The sequence below is a fragment of the Vicugna pacos genome, chromosome 17, assembly GCF_048564905.1.
Source record: "Vicugna pacos chromosome 17, VicPac4, whole genome shotgun sequence".
Taxonomy (NCBI): domain Eukaryota; kingdom Metazoa; phylum Chordata; class Mammalia; order Artiodactyla; family Camelidae; genus Vicugna; species Vicugna pacos.
In genome coordinates, this window is record NC_133003.1 from 24,291,237 (window position 1) to 24,306,716 (window position 15,480).

Here is a 15,480-nt window from a genome sequence, read left to right on the forward strand (position 1 = left end):
GCAGAGAAAAAGGCAGATCAGTGGTTGCATGGGGCCAGCACAGAGGCAGGGATTATCAGTAAATGGTCATAAGGTCACTTCTTTGGGTGATGGAAGTGATCTAAAACTAAATTGTGGTGATGGTTGTACAATTAATTGTATAAACTTACTAAAATGTATCAAGGTGCTCACTTAAAGTATAAAATATGTCCGAATAAAACTTAATTTTTTAAAAGAAGAGAAAATTAAGAGACCAACTGCCAATGCCTTTGGCATCCTGCAAACAATATTTAAAAAATTATTTATTGTGGTAAAATATGCATAACATAAAATTTACCATTTTAATCACTTTTAAGTGTATAGTTCTGCAGCATTAAGTACATTCACATTGTTGTGCAACACATTAAAAAAAACCCAGCATATTGATACAATGGGAATTGAGCTCTACATGGACTTTGATGTCATGAGACTGTGAAAAAAAAGTAGGTCAATAATAGTATTGTGTTTATATATTAACAACAAAAAGTCCTTCACTTTTAGACGTACATACAGAAATACTTATCAATGAACTGACTTGATATCTGGAATTAGTTTTGAAATAATATTGGGAGTGCATGACAACCGAATGTAATGCACAATCCTTCACTAGGTAATGGATAGAAGAAAAAAAAAAACTATGAAGGACAGTATTAGGACACTTAGAAAAATGTTAACATGGACAAAAGAGATAACAGTATTATATCAATGTTAAATTCCCCACGTATGATGAATGTATTACGGGTTATGTAGGAAAATCTTATTCTTAAGAGATCCAAGCTGAAGTATTAGAAGTGTCATGATGTCTGCAATGAATTCTTAAATGTTTCCTAAAAAAAAAAAAAGCCTCTATACACGTCACACCAGTCAGAACGGCTATCATTTAAAAAGTTTACAAATAATACACACTGGAGAGGGTGTTTTCTACGTCTGTGAATCTGTTTCTATTTTGCAAATGAGTTCATTTGTGTCGCATTTTAGATTCCACATATAAGTGATATCATATGATGTCTGACTTTCTCTGACTTATTTCACTTAGCATAATGCCCTCCAAGTCCACCCATGTTGCTATAAATGGTAAAATCTCACTTACATAGCTTAGTATTCAACTGTATATATAGGCAGCTTCTTTATCCAATCATCTGTTGATGGACACTAAAGTTGCCTCCATACCTTGGCAATTATAAATAATACTGCTATGAACACTGGGGTGCATACATCTTTTCAAGTTAGTGTTTTTTTTTCAGCTATATACTCAGGAGTGGAATTGCTGGGTCATATGGTAGTTTTATTTTCAGTTTTTAAAAAACCTCCGTAATGTTTTCCACAGTGGCTGGACCAATTTACACTCCCCAACAGTGTACAAGGGTTCCCTTTTCTCTATATTCTCACTAACATTTGTTATTTGTATTCTTTTCGATGATGGCCATTCTGATGGGTGTGAGGTAATAACTGCCAAGGACAGAATTCTTTACAAGTGATCCTCTACCTCCTTTCTTTCCTAAATTAATAGTATCAGCATGGAGTGAGGGGTTTAATACTACACGAATGAGTTAATATAAATAGTAAGGTTCCAGAAAGCTTAATTTTTCTTAAATCATCAAGGTCATCCTGAGCAGAAAAATCTCTCATTTTCAAACATCCAATACAAAGTGGATGGCAGCTCACACTATGCTCTCACCAGCAAGCAGTTCTTCATTTCTAATATAGGAACAACACTGCTCTAGGTAAGGAAAGAAACAAGCACAGAAAAGATCATTTACTATTTTAAAATTTGTTTTCTATGGAGCAGTCACTTACTCTTTAAAAGGTTCAAATATTATCTGCACTATGTATTGTGTTATTTCTGAACTACAACAGAAAGAGAATTATTTCAAAGTAACTCAACATTCAGGAGTTAGGAGGTATTGTCCTCAGTTTAATTTGCACAGACTCATTTAAGCTAAAGTGAACTGTACTGAATAACTGGATGCCTGTCTTGAGCCCTCTAAATCCCACAGTACAAGACCAGTGACTGCCACCCAGAACCAACAGGCTCGAGAGCTCACAAACTTATCACCTAGTCAGCACCAGCTTGCTAAACCTGGAGCACAAATTTTCAAAACAGCCTCCTCTTTTTTCCAACAAGGTATAGGGTATTAATGAAGTACCAAAGCAACGGGAAAATACAATGGTTTAATCAAGATTTTTATTTATACATAGATTTCTGATGGCTGACTGTTCTTTGTTTTTTTGGTCTTAGCCCAAAATATTTTACAAAATTATGGCATTCAAATTTTCATTTCAGAAACAGAGCTATTCTTTTTATATCTCAATTTCAAAAGGAAAAAACCTCTTAGAGGTTCTGCATAACAGCCAATACCACAAATCAAATCCCAAACTTCACATGGAGAACTTAAAATAGTGATACCAACCAGATACTTAATAATATTTAGGAATTAACTGATTTTTACATGTGATAAATATATTATGGTTTAAAAAGTTATCATTTTAAAGATAAATACTGAATTTCTTATGAAGGGATATAACACCCAAGTAAGTTTTGCTGTAAAACAATACAGGAGGCAAAATTGTGTATGTATCAGAGAGAAAAGTACACCTGAAACAAGCTAGCTACATGTTGATAACTGTAGAAACCAAGTAATGGGTCTTTCTGTGTAATACTATCATAATAAAAAGTAAATCATAAAATAAAATTATAGTGATAAATCGCCTTCTTAAGAGGCTATAACGAAGAAGCAGAAGCAGCTGCACTGACTGTTTCAAACACAAATAAAAGTTGTGCACAGTAACATCCTGATATTCATGGATACTACCACTGTGAAAAAGCTTGCTGTATTTTCGGCAGTGTAAGGTGATTCCCATAACTAATATCCCAAATTACATGACATCACCTCCAAACACAATACATATCCACAATATATTTTGCATTTTAGAGATCTTTCTGGAAAATCAGTGATATTTAACAAGTATGTATTGACTAAAAGATCATTGTTACCTGGATATTATCAGCTTCTGATAATAGCCCATTCTTTTCTTCAACAACCAATTCTTTAAACAGTGACTGTTGAAGCTAGAGCAGTAAGGGGGAAAAAACAGTCTAACATTGAAAAATCATCTTATGAAGTTACAGATATAACATGGAATTTTAACTCAAAAAGAAGCAATATCAACCACTGTTAGCTCACATTTGGTTACTGAAACTTAAATTCATGGTCTCTCCTGTTTCATGTGCTCATAGCATGAGATACTTTCCTTCATAGCACTCTCAGGGGCATTTCTTTTTCTTTTTCTTTTTAAATAGAAAGAATTGCTTTTAATCACTTCAGTAGTTTTAGTCTGAATTTCATTTAATTATGGTAGATAATCAGATGGCAGATTTCTGAGATTTTGAGACACAACTTCTTTATCATTCATGTACAAAAGAGAAATGCTGGTCTTGTCTTGAGCTCCTTTCAGCAGCACCATCAGTCACCTATGTCACCTTGGGCAGCCAGCTAGATCCCAGCCAACATATCTACTGCTAAGCTGAAGCAGTGCATCCCTGGTACCAAAATGGGTCAAAAGAGAGGGACAAAAATTTGAAGCTTCCTTCTTGACTACAGTGTACTCACAGCACAAAGGTGTTCATCTTTTGTGGAGGAATGGGACAAGTTAAGTCAGATGCGCAATAATTTTTAACAAAATGCAAAGTTGGTAAGAGTGGTAACTTTTTTTCAATGTAAATTCAGTCTGTGTTTTTGAAAACTCAGGCTTTTTTTGGTTTTAAATTCTTGGGAGTTGAGTTGAATTAGTCACTTTTCTATTAGAAAAAATTTACTGAACACTACATAAACATGGGAAATGTAAACACATGCTAACTATGGTCCCTATACATTGAGAGCATGTAATGCCAGCTGGTAAAACCTAATAGCAACCTAACAGAGCAAATCATAACTACCAAATGCTCTGGACAGACCACACACCATGGGAGTAAAGTGGAGGAACGCCTGGGTTTGAGAGAGGTCCAGAATGAGGAAGTAACTGTGAAAAACAGAGAAGATGGAGATAATTCCAGGCAGAAGGTGAAGAGCAAAAGCAAAGAGATGGAAAAGTGCGATGTGTGTCTAAGACACAGCAACTAGACAAATTTGGTTTGGGTTGAGGGCTTCAACACAAGTGACAAGACAAGACTGGAAAAAGGTTGAGGCTAACCTGGAGGCCTTATTTATCAAAGGTCTACATTTCAACCTGAAGGAAATATGGGAACACTCAGAATTTCTGAATAGGGTTAAGTGCCATGAAAGTAAACAGCAGTGTACATACAGAGATGGGCAATGATGCTCAGGATGGAGTGGGGAGGAACAGCCTGGAAGCAAGTTCAGGGGATGTTTGCTTTAGTCATTCTAAAAGGAACACCAGAAACACAAGAAGATGAGTGACAGGAAAGGAATACTTCATTTATAAAAGATGTCTACAGTTTACAAAAGAGTTTCGCTTAAATGATCTGATTTTACCCTCAGAACAATTTGTAACGTAGAGTATCTGTCACATTTCATAAGCAAGGAACTGCTGCTCAGGGCATTCCCTTGTATGACTGTCAGTCCATGTCTCCTTTCAGGAGCTAAACTGTTAGCTCCTCAAGAGCATGCAGGGACCACTGATTCCTGTTTGCCCTGGAATCGCAGGTGCCTTGCAAAGAGGCCTGCTCAGTGCCTGATCCCAGGAGATATTCATTAAATATGTGATTGATGAGCAATGAAATAACTGAAGAGCACATTTCCTCTTCCACTCTTGTGCCAATGATACTGAAATGTTTTTTGTTTTGCTTTGTTTAATGATTGTTCTGACAATAGAAAACCTTAGACAATCATAATACCTCTTTTTGGCAGTCCCTCAACAAGAAGACCTCTTTTTACCCCTAAGTAGGAGAAAGGAAAAATGCACAAAAGCGAGTATCAAGTTCTCTAACACCTTCACAGTAGTATCAGAAAGTCACATTAAATGATACATTACTAAGGACACAAAAAAGTTGACATTTAGTAGAAATTTTTGAAAAAGTTTCAAAAATGTTCTATTTTCTTCCAGAATGGAATGGATACTAAAATTAATAGCCATGCACATGAGCACTTACAGGGCCAAAACTGAGAAATCTTGGCCTAGAACATTTGGTGCCAGTAAGTGAGAAAATGCTCCAAAGAATGATGGAGACATGATGACAATATATCAAAAGGACAAAAGCCAGCTAGACAGGGCTCCCACTGGCCAAATCTTGAACATTTTAAACATGAATAAAATTAATAAAAGTAACAAGACTATAGCTCATTGAATAAAATTGGAAACCATGAGTCCATATTGATATAAATTAATGAATCAATAAACTGAAAGTCTGATGAAGAATGGGATAGTTACATAGTTTCAAAGTACTCATCCACAAAATACTAATTAATTACAAATGGAAAAAGAGTAACTTAACAGTGGGGAAGCCTAGCAGACATCACCATAAGCAGCAGATCATCAGAAACAGGACAAACTGATCTATGCCACCAGACACGGTAGAATGAGAAACAGCATCATTTCTGTGATGTTCCTGAATTTGATCTTGAGAAAACATCAGATAAATCCAAACTGAGGAACATTCTACAAAACAGCAGGACTATAATCTCCAAACACATCAAGACCATGAAAATGAGAAGAAAGGCAGAAGAAGACTTGGCAACTATTTGCAAAGCATGATTCTCAACTGGATCCTCTTGCTCTTACCAAAAAATGGGCAGTGGGAAGGTGGGAGACATTACCGAAGCAACTGGTCATACCTGAATGGGGTCTGAGGCATATATGATGGTCATAATGTGCCAGTGTTTATTTCCTGATTTTGATGATTATATTCTACTTATGTTAAAAAAAAAAAAAGTCCTTACCACAGAACAAGGGTAACCACACTAGGGTATTCTGGAGTGATGGAGCATCAGATGGACAACTTACTGCCAAGGGTTCTAGGGTTCTGGGGGGAAAAAAGGCTTTCTCTATTGTACTTATAATTGTTCTCTGGTTTTGGCTTTTTTTCAAATTTTAAAAAATATTTTTAAATGATTAGTTCTCTCTCCAAAATTAAAGTAATGAATATAATCTTAATACTTACCAAATGTATTCCTTCTAGCAAGAGTATTGTCTTTGCAGGAAAAGTACTAAATGAGCCTTGCATTTGATCACTAGGAAAGTAGTGTGTAATAGTATTGCATAACAAAAAACAAAAGCAAAAAACAAGCTTTCCATGTTGTAACCTTGACTTCAAACTCGAGTTCATCACATACAATTCCATGGCTTTGGAAGATTTTTCACTCTTTGGGTCTCAATATCCTAATCTATAAAGTGGGAATACCACCTTTACAGAGTGGCTCTGAGGATGAAATAAGATGGTGCTTTTGAGAATGGCTTCTAAATTATACTCAAAACCAACTCTCTTCCACTTCCAAGCAATCTACTTACAGCCTGCATCCACTTAATATGTTTACATCTTAGTAAGCCTAAGAAGTAAGCTTCCTAACCTAAATGTCCATCGACAGATGATTGGATAAAGAAGTTGTGGTATATTTATACAATGGAATAATACTCAGCCACAAAAAAGAATAAAATAATACCATTTGCAGCAACATGAATGGACCTGGAGATTATCATTCTAAGTGAAGTTAGCCAGAAAGAAAAAGAAAAATAGCATGATATCACTCGTACGTGATACAGAAAGAAAGAAAGAAAGAAAGAAAGAAAGAAAGAAAGAAAGAAAGAAAGAAAGAAAGAAAGAAAGAAAGAAAGAAAGAAAGAAAAGAAAGAAAGAAAAGAAAGAAAAAGAAAAGAAAGAAAGAAAAAGAAGAGAAAAAAAGAGGACAATAACAAACGCATCTGCAAAAGAAACAGACTCACAGACATAGTAAACAATCATGGCTACCAGGGAAAGGGGATGGGAAGGGATAAATTTGGGAGTTTGAGATTTGCAAATGTTAACCACTATATGTAAAAACAGATAAAAAACAAATTTCTTCTGTATAACATAGAGAACTATATTCAATATCTTGTAATAACCTTTAATGAAAAAGAACATGAAAACGAATATATGTATATATATTCATGACTGGGACATTATGCTATATACCAGAAATTGACATAACATTGTAACTGACTATACTTCAATTAAAAAAGATTACATGAATGCATTTAAAAAATAAAAAAAGAAAGCTTCCTAATATCAAGCAACTTTTCAAGCTAAAGGGATATTAAGGTTCATTTACTCCAATACCCTTGCTTTACAGATAAAGAAATGAGACCCTGGATTTAAGAGGCAAGGCAATGGTGAACCACCCCTATCACAGAGAAACCAGCACTGGTTGGGAGCTCCAAGCACTAGGACAGGCTCTCATCTCATCTTCATAGAACTTGGAAGCAGACATCATAATAATTTTACACATGAGAAAACCAAGGCTCAAGTAAGATTAAGAAACTTACTCAGAATTCACATTTCTGACTCCAAAATTCATGAATTTCCCACTAAATGCTATCCCTATTATTTCCAAACATGATTAAGAAAGACACCACATGCATGTTTAAAGGTTCTTCTGTACCTTATGCACTCAAGAAGTTACTCCCTTACTCCCACAGTTCCCCGTTTGTTACGTTATCACTGTAAAACAGATATTATTTAACCCCTAAGTCTTTGTCCATCAACATCCTCAGCAATTTACAATAATCTCATCCACTCTTCTATCATAGACTTCTTCACTAAAAATCAGCATGTGCCAAACTTCTTACAATGTCTTCCTACTTTAAGTAGTTTCTCTTACTCCTACTGTTTAGAGCAAGGTTCTTCACCTGGAGCCCTGGGGTCCATGAAGAGAATTCAGGGATGGGTGCATCTGAAAGAGAGAAAGTTTTTACATCCGTTTTCATAAACCTCAAATTGAAATTTAAGATTTCCGTCAAATATGAGTTTAGGCAACAAATCACAGCAATATTAACAGTGCCGTATCTTTGTCACGACAGAAAGAACATATTTTCTTATCACATTATAGTTGATACACACATATATGACTGATTTCTTTTTTAATCTTATGTATTTCATTTCTTTAAAACCAGTAATGGTTTTAAATGGTCTACAGACTTCAATGGCTTACCAAAGGGGTACATGGGGGAAAAAAGCTCAAGAACCCCTGGTTTTGAACAACAAAGCTGTTAATCTGCTAAGAATTTGAGAGAATACGGGGTGAGGGGGTTGGGGGGAAGTATGGCTTTTAAATACAGGAATCACTTATTCATGCAACAAATATTTACTTAGTTCTTGTACTGTGCTGTACTGTGAAGCAGCAACAAAGATACAACATTATCCCTTTGCCTCAAACTAGTGTGAAAGGAGACAAGCAAGTAACAAGGTTAGAATGTCTTAAGGACTAAAGGAGGACAAAAGAAACTTTTGAACTCAAACAAGGAAGAGATTCTGTCTTTTTGCTTTAAAGAAACAAGGCTCATCTGGGTAAAGGAAGAAGAATCAGGCAACTATTCTAGCTCTCAGTTGCTCTTACAGCCTTGGGGTGGGGGCACGTGGGGATGTGTGTGTGGAAGCCCCTCCCTAGCCCAGGGGAAAGCAAAGGGAGACAGATATCAAGAGGGAGCAGATTGGCAGTGACTGGACAGCGCTGCCCAGCCAGGGGAAAGTAGCTCATGGATCCAGATTTAACCCTCTGTAGAGCAGGTAAGCCCTTTCTAGTCCAGAGATAGCTTTGGGAGAAGAAATTAAGCAAGAAATTTTTATTTTCTTTACATAATGTAGATAGGAAAATACACAAGGGGGTAAAGTCAAGCCATGTTTCAAAGATAACATTCACTTGATTTGTACAAGCAAAATACAGTATGTCTGGCTAAATACACTTTACTTATAGCATAGTATTTGTTTTACAGTAGCTGACTTGAGAAAGTGGCAAATGTCTCTTTGTATATAGAACTTAACTTATAAAACAAGATGTCTAAATAAAATAATCTGCTCAAAGTTTCCCCCACTGAATTTTAATTCCACAATATTTGCTATACCATATCAACAAAATGACACCAGGTGAAAGATAAAAACGTCCTAGGGAAAGACCACTAACCTTACAAACATCATTTTATATCTTTATCTTTAGAACTGTCTTCCAATATTTACCATTACAATTGGAAGCCCACATGTCTACCATGTTTTCTTGATCATTCTCAAAACTGACCTCCATTCACTACTGAGCACCTCCTTCATTCCCAGCAATACACTAGGGATGGAAGATCATGATACAAAAAGTCAGCCTTGCCCTTAAGGATTTTACAGTTAGGGACAGAGCCACTGGAGGAATTTCTGAAATGCAAGGCATTAGAAAATTAGCTGCACAGAGAAGGGAGAGTTAACTGTAGGTCAAGATAGCTGCCAAACAAATAAACAAACAAACAAAAAACAAACAAACAAAAACCCTGCATGCAAAAGTAAAGGAACTTCTTGAAGGATGGACAGACCTTGGAGAGGTAGAGGAAAGAGTGGAAGATATTCCTAGCAGGGTAAGCAGCATGCAAAAAGGCAGCAAGGCAGGCATGAGGTTGGCATAAGCCAGTGGAGGGGTGGGGGTGGGGGGTTGCACATAAGGTGACAGGAGAGATCAGTCTGCTGGTGCACAGGAGAACAAGGACCACACAGAAGGGTGTACATAACACACAGAAGTTATATACTACACAAAAGGCACCAAATGGGAAAGACTTAGGAATACAACATTTTAAAGTTTATCTGTCAGCTGACACATACACAGTCAAAGGATAATTAGGACTAGAGGCAAACCAGCAAAAAGGAGCTGGACTAGCCCAGGGATGAAAGGCTGAGGGCTTGGCACAGAGAAGTAGTGGTCAGAATGGTGAGGAAAGACTAAACCTAAGAGACATTTCAAAGTAGGAAATAACAGAGAAAAATCAAAGATGATTCCAAATTCTATCACATGAAAGGCCAAACAGCAGTGATGAAGAACTGAGGTTTGGGGGTAGGGGACATGTCAAAGACTGGTATATCCATTGTGACTGAGATGGACCTCTGGGCCATCTGGTGAAGAGTCCCAAAGTAGGTGAAAATCAGGCTGCTCTCAGATGACAGTATTAGACAGGCTGGGCTGTAGATACAAGTCAACTGGCAAGTACAGGAAGCTACTTAACAAAAAAAACAAAACCAAGGAGAAGAAAAGGAGGCAACATTGAGGAGGAAAGGTTAATGCTTTTTGCTATCCACTGCTTAAGTCACTTTGTATATATTAAATCTAAAGGCAGGAAGTCAAGAAAATGTCCTCTCACAAAGAGTGCATCATCAACAAAGCCAAATATGAAAGGAAGTTCAATGGAGGATGAAGACAGAAAGGGGCACGGGACCTGCCAATGCAAAAACCACTGGCAATGCCTAGGAGAGCCAACCAGTCATGTGATAGAAGCAGAGGCTGTGATATGGGTGACTGAGAAGAGAACGAGGAGGTGTAATGAATGAAAAGTAAGCATACATTTAGATATAATATGAACAAGCAGCAAGTGAACAAAATTTAATGGCCACTTAAAAAGGGCAGCAATGTCGAGCGGTTCTCACAATCCTTCATTCACTGTAGTAATTAGGAAAACACTGACCAAGAAATTCAAAAGTCAAAGGTTACGAACCATACTTCTTATCATTTAGTGCTAGAATTAAAGGAAAATGACAGACACATTTTAGTCTTTGGAGGCTCAATTCCATGACCAACAAATAGAGTTCAGCTACAAATATGGCAAATTAACATATACTGATTGGAGTATATTCCACCTGCTTTACAGTTGAAAAGCCTTCAGTGTTAGAGACTAATAAAAAAAATACAAAGAGATTAAGCTATAAAAAATTACAGATATTTCATACTACCTTTCCCAAATCCTAAGCCATGTTTTTATAAATAAAACATCTGAAAGACCAATCACAATCATCCAGAAACTTGTTATAGGAATTGTAGTGCTATAGGATTACAGTGTCGGCAAAAATACTCACTGGTTCAATGGAAAATATTTTTCCATCTGCTTCCAGTGCTTGGCCTTAAATGGAGATAGTCCAACCCAATCATAAAACTTGCTAAGTTACAACTTACATGTTAGGTTGTACTCGAAATAATAAAAGCATTCATTCTTCAATCCTTCCTCTGAAGAATAAACTCTTCTACACTGGGGACCATAAGTAACAGATAAACCTAAAATGGGGAGAATATGTCATCTTGAATACAATTCTTGGTGGAATATATGGTTGAGTTCAAAGCTGACCAGAGGCAAGTGTTTTGCTAAAATCCTCTCTTTTAGAATTTAATAATACTGAACACAATGCAAGAACTATGCTTCCAGATAAAAGAATTCTGGACAACAGGTTCCTTTTGGATTCTTAAATTAATTCACAATGTAACAGTACTACACTTAACTAAGCCATTAAATCTGGATGCAAACTTCACCTTTTACAAAGCATGACCTGATACCATCTCCATATACCATTTATACCTTATATAAAAAAAAGTTTTTTCAGTTAAGGATATACGACTTTCAACAAAAGATGGAAGATAAAACATTGCATTTATAATCATTTCCCTCTGCCTTATATTACAAACATTCTTACAAATTACTATTGCAAAAAAAAAGTACATTTTGTTTTAGGATGTAATCATGACTTCTAAAAATCTTCTCCTTTGAAGAATTAATTACTTATACCTTGAAATAGCAGAAGAATCTAGAATTGATTTAAAAACAGTGTAACGTCTAAGAATTAAGAGTGATTTAAAATTGTATCAACTTTGTTACATTCTAGGAAATGATTATAACTAAGTATATATATATATATATATATATATATATGTGTGTGTTCACTCTTATTTTTTTCTTTTGCCAAAATGCTCTCATAGTTTTGTTACTATTAGATAATAATCAGTTAATTGAGAGCTTTAATTACTTCAAGAAGGACCATGGTTTATTAATGAAGGATCATTTTCCTCAAAAACAGTCTTGTGGTCACGGAGGAGAGGGCTGACATGTGAGTGCTTGTCATGCCAGGCACTCTGTGATGTGATATCATCCTTCCAAACAGTCCCATTTTAAAGGCCAGGAAACGATCAGAGAAGGCATTTAAGTTGCCCAAGGCTACAAAACTAATAAAGACAGCCAAACCCAAAACCCATGTTGTGTCTCCCCAATACTGAGCTCCATTCAAAAACAAAATCTTTACATATAAGGTTTTACCAAAATAGACTTCCTCATCTTCTATCATTTCCTGTTAGACATTTTACTGCATATTCTAAAGCCTCAATTCAGGAAAGAAAACAGACCACTTCTTAGAAAGTTTTTAGAATCACCACCCAATGAACCAGCTAACAATAAATAAAATCTCTGAGAGCTATTGCTGGTAACAGGTATTCCTTTGTAAAAAGCTCTGGGGAACAACAGCATATCTAGTCTACCTTACAATTGTACAGTTATTTTACAATATTCTTTACTCTCATCACAAAATCAGGTGTCCTAGGTTTTCTCAGGACTGGATCCTTGAAAACAGACAGGCCACGTCAATGAGTGCTGATGGAGTGAGTGAATAATGACAGCTAGCCTAAACTTCAATATAGCAGAGAGAAATTATGAAGCTGGAGGACCCTCAAAATGAGAGCATAAAGCAACCTCATCTCTACAAAGGTCATTCAGAAAGCCAAAACCATCTTTGAGTCATATAAAAAGTAACAGATGTCCAAATACTCATTTCCTACAGTTGGATTTTTAAATATCTGCATATCTGATTAGTGTATAATGGCATCTCACTGTATTTTAATTTCCATTACCCTAATTAAAGCCAAAAGAATGACTATAAAGGGGTGGGGGGAAGAACAGCAAATGTTGGCAAGGATTGCTGGTGGGAATGTAAAATGGTGCAACCACTTTGGAAAGCAATTTGGCAGTTTCTCAAAAAGTAAAACATAGAGTTACCATATGACCCAGCAATTCCACTCTTAGGTATAGAAACCCAAGAGAAATAAAAATATTACACACAAAAACTTGTACATGAACATTCACAGCAGTATTATTTAAAACAGCCAAAATATGGAAACAACTAAAATGTTCATCAACTGACAAATGGATAAATAAAATGTGATATACCATACAGTAGAATATTATCTAGTGATAAAAAGAAATGAAACACTAACGCATGCTACAATATGGATGTACCTCAAAAACTTTATACTAAGTTAAGGAAGCCAATCACAAAAGATCATGTATTATGTATCATTTATGTAAAATACCCAGAATTGGAAAATCTAGAGACAGAAAGTAGATTCACGGTTGCCTTAGGATGAAGAGGCAGGGAAATAGGGATAAGGAATAATTGCTAATGGGCATAAAATTTCTTTTTGGAATAATGAAACTGTTCTAAAATTATAATGATGGTTGCGCAACTATGCAAATATACTAAAAATCACTAAATTGTATACTTTTGAGTGCGTGAACTTTGATATGTAAATCATATCTCAATAAAGCTATTTTTTTTTATTGATTCATAATCATTTTACAGTGTTGTGTCAAATTCCAGTGTTCAGCACAATTTTTCAGTCATTCATGGACATATACACACTCATTGTCACATTTTTTTCTCTGTGATTTATCATAACATTTTGTGTATATTTCCCTGTGCTATACAGTGTAATCTTGTTTATCTATTCTACAATTTTGAAATCCCAGTCTATCCCTTCCCACCCTCTACCCCCCCACCCGGGTAACCACAAGTCTGTATTCTCTGTCCATGAGTCTATTTCTGTCCTGTATTTATGCTTTGTTTTTGTTTGTTTGTTTTTGTTTTTTAGATTCCACATATGAGCGATCTCATATGGTATTTTTCTTTCTCTTTCTGGCTTACTTCACTTAGAATGACATTCTCTTCAATAAAGCTATTTTTAAAATGAGAGGGGGGAGTGTATAGCTCAGGGGCAGAGTGCATGCTTAGCATGCATGAAGTCCTGGGTTCAATCCCCAGTACCTCCATCGTAAATAAATAAAACCTAATTATCTCCTCCCCCCCAAATTTTTAAAATTTAAAAATAAAAGTATCTTTTAAAAAATAAAATAAGAGAATAAGTAAGGCCTACAATTGTTGTTTTTCAATTTTCTCCCTCAGATGGTGAGATATGTGGTGAGGGAAGACTTACTACATCAAAAATATTTGATGAAAATATAATCATTTTTCTTTTATTTAGACTGCTGTCTGTTTAGCACCCTACTTTCAGCAGTGAAAAAGAAAATACAGGGCTTTCTCTGATCCAGAACACAGTCATTAATAATTAAAGGACAAAGGAAGAACAACCATTAGAACTGTAAGTTCACACTCCTACCTCCAAAGTAGGAGCAATTTGCTCACTATCAGGCACCAAGGCCCACTCTGAGCTCCAGTAACCATACAGTCACAGCCTTGATCTTGATCATCGCAGTACCAACTGCAGGCCACAGACTTGGCAGTCTAGCTGAGGTCAGGATGAGCTTATATCCAATTTAAAGCAATGTCCAACCTTCCCAAAGTGGTTGTCGCATCTCAACCCCACCAGCAGTGAACAGAGCTCCCAGGGCTCCAAAAACACACTTCCCACAGTGAGATTTTTTAATTTTTGCAAACCTAGTGAGTGTGTGATGGTATCTGACTGTGTTCTAATTTGCATTTTCCCAGTTAAAATAAGGCTGAACATCTTTATGTCTACTGATCACTTGGATTTCCTCTTCTGGGAAGTGCCTGTTGAAGTTGTTTTTCTAGTGGGCTGTCTTTTTTACCAATTGATTTGAAAGAGCTCTTTCTTTATTCTGGCAACTATATGTGATTAAAATGTATGCTCCTACTCTGTGGCTCATTTTTTCACTCTTTTTATGGTATCTGTTGATAATAGTTTTAATTTTAATATAGTCACATTTATCAATCTTTTCATTGTAGTTAATGCTTTTTGCACATAGTTTTTTTTAAAAAAACACCTGAGGTCCCACCCTGAGGTCACAAAGATCTCTTATCGCCTAATTTTTTTTTTAATTACGTCTTTTACATTCAGTTCTTTAATCCATCTGATGTGAGGGAAAGATTCAATTTCATTTTTTTCCCCACATGGAAAACTGATTATGGGGAACCAGATCTGACTCTAGTACCTAGATTCAATCATTGAGCAAAACAGGAAATTAACAAGATCCTCTTTTTGCTGAGGACCTACTATGCCAGACAGGAATATTTTATATATCTTACACAAATATGCAATAATTCTGCACAAGTACATTATTACTATTCCCATTTTACAAATGAAGAAACTGAAGTTAAGAAATACGTACAAGGCATTCAAACACAAAGATGGAATCCACATCTGTGTACTCTAATGCCTGTGTTCCTTCTACCATACCACACTGTTTTAGGTAAGAATTTAAACTCTGCATAAAAGAGAA

The 15,480-nt window shown here is 35.9% G+C and overlaps 1 protein-coding gene across 18 annotated transcripts in view; it reads right to left on the bottom strand.

Annotated features, from left to right (window-relative positions):
* The window catches only part of SFMBT1 (Scm like with four mbt domains 1), a 100,227-nt gene that overhangs the window by 62,747 nt on the left and 22,000 nt on the right, over positions 1–15,480 (bottom strand). For 10 of the 18 annotated variants that reach the window (XM_072941489.1, XM_072941475.1, XM_072941482.1 and 7 more), the window contains 3 exons: positions 11,142–11,240; positions 7,858–7,901; positions 3,014–3,088 (listed from right to left, as the gene is read on the bottom strand). The exons of 4 other annotated variants lie outside the window; for them this stretch is intronic. The gene's annotated coding sequence lies outside the window, so the exon portion shown is untranslated. Of the gene's footprint in view, positions 1–3,013; positions 3,089–7,857; positions 7,902–11,141; positions 11,241–15,369; positions 15,466–15,480 lie in introns of all 18 variants that reach the window. 4 more of the 18 variants (XM_072941474.1, XM_072941477.1, XM_072941483.1 and 1 more) reach the window with 4 other exon arrangements.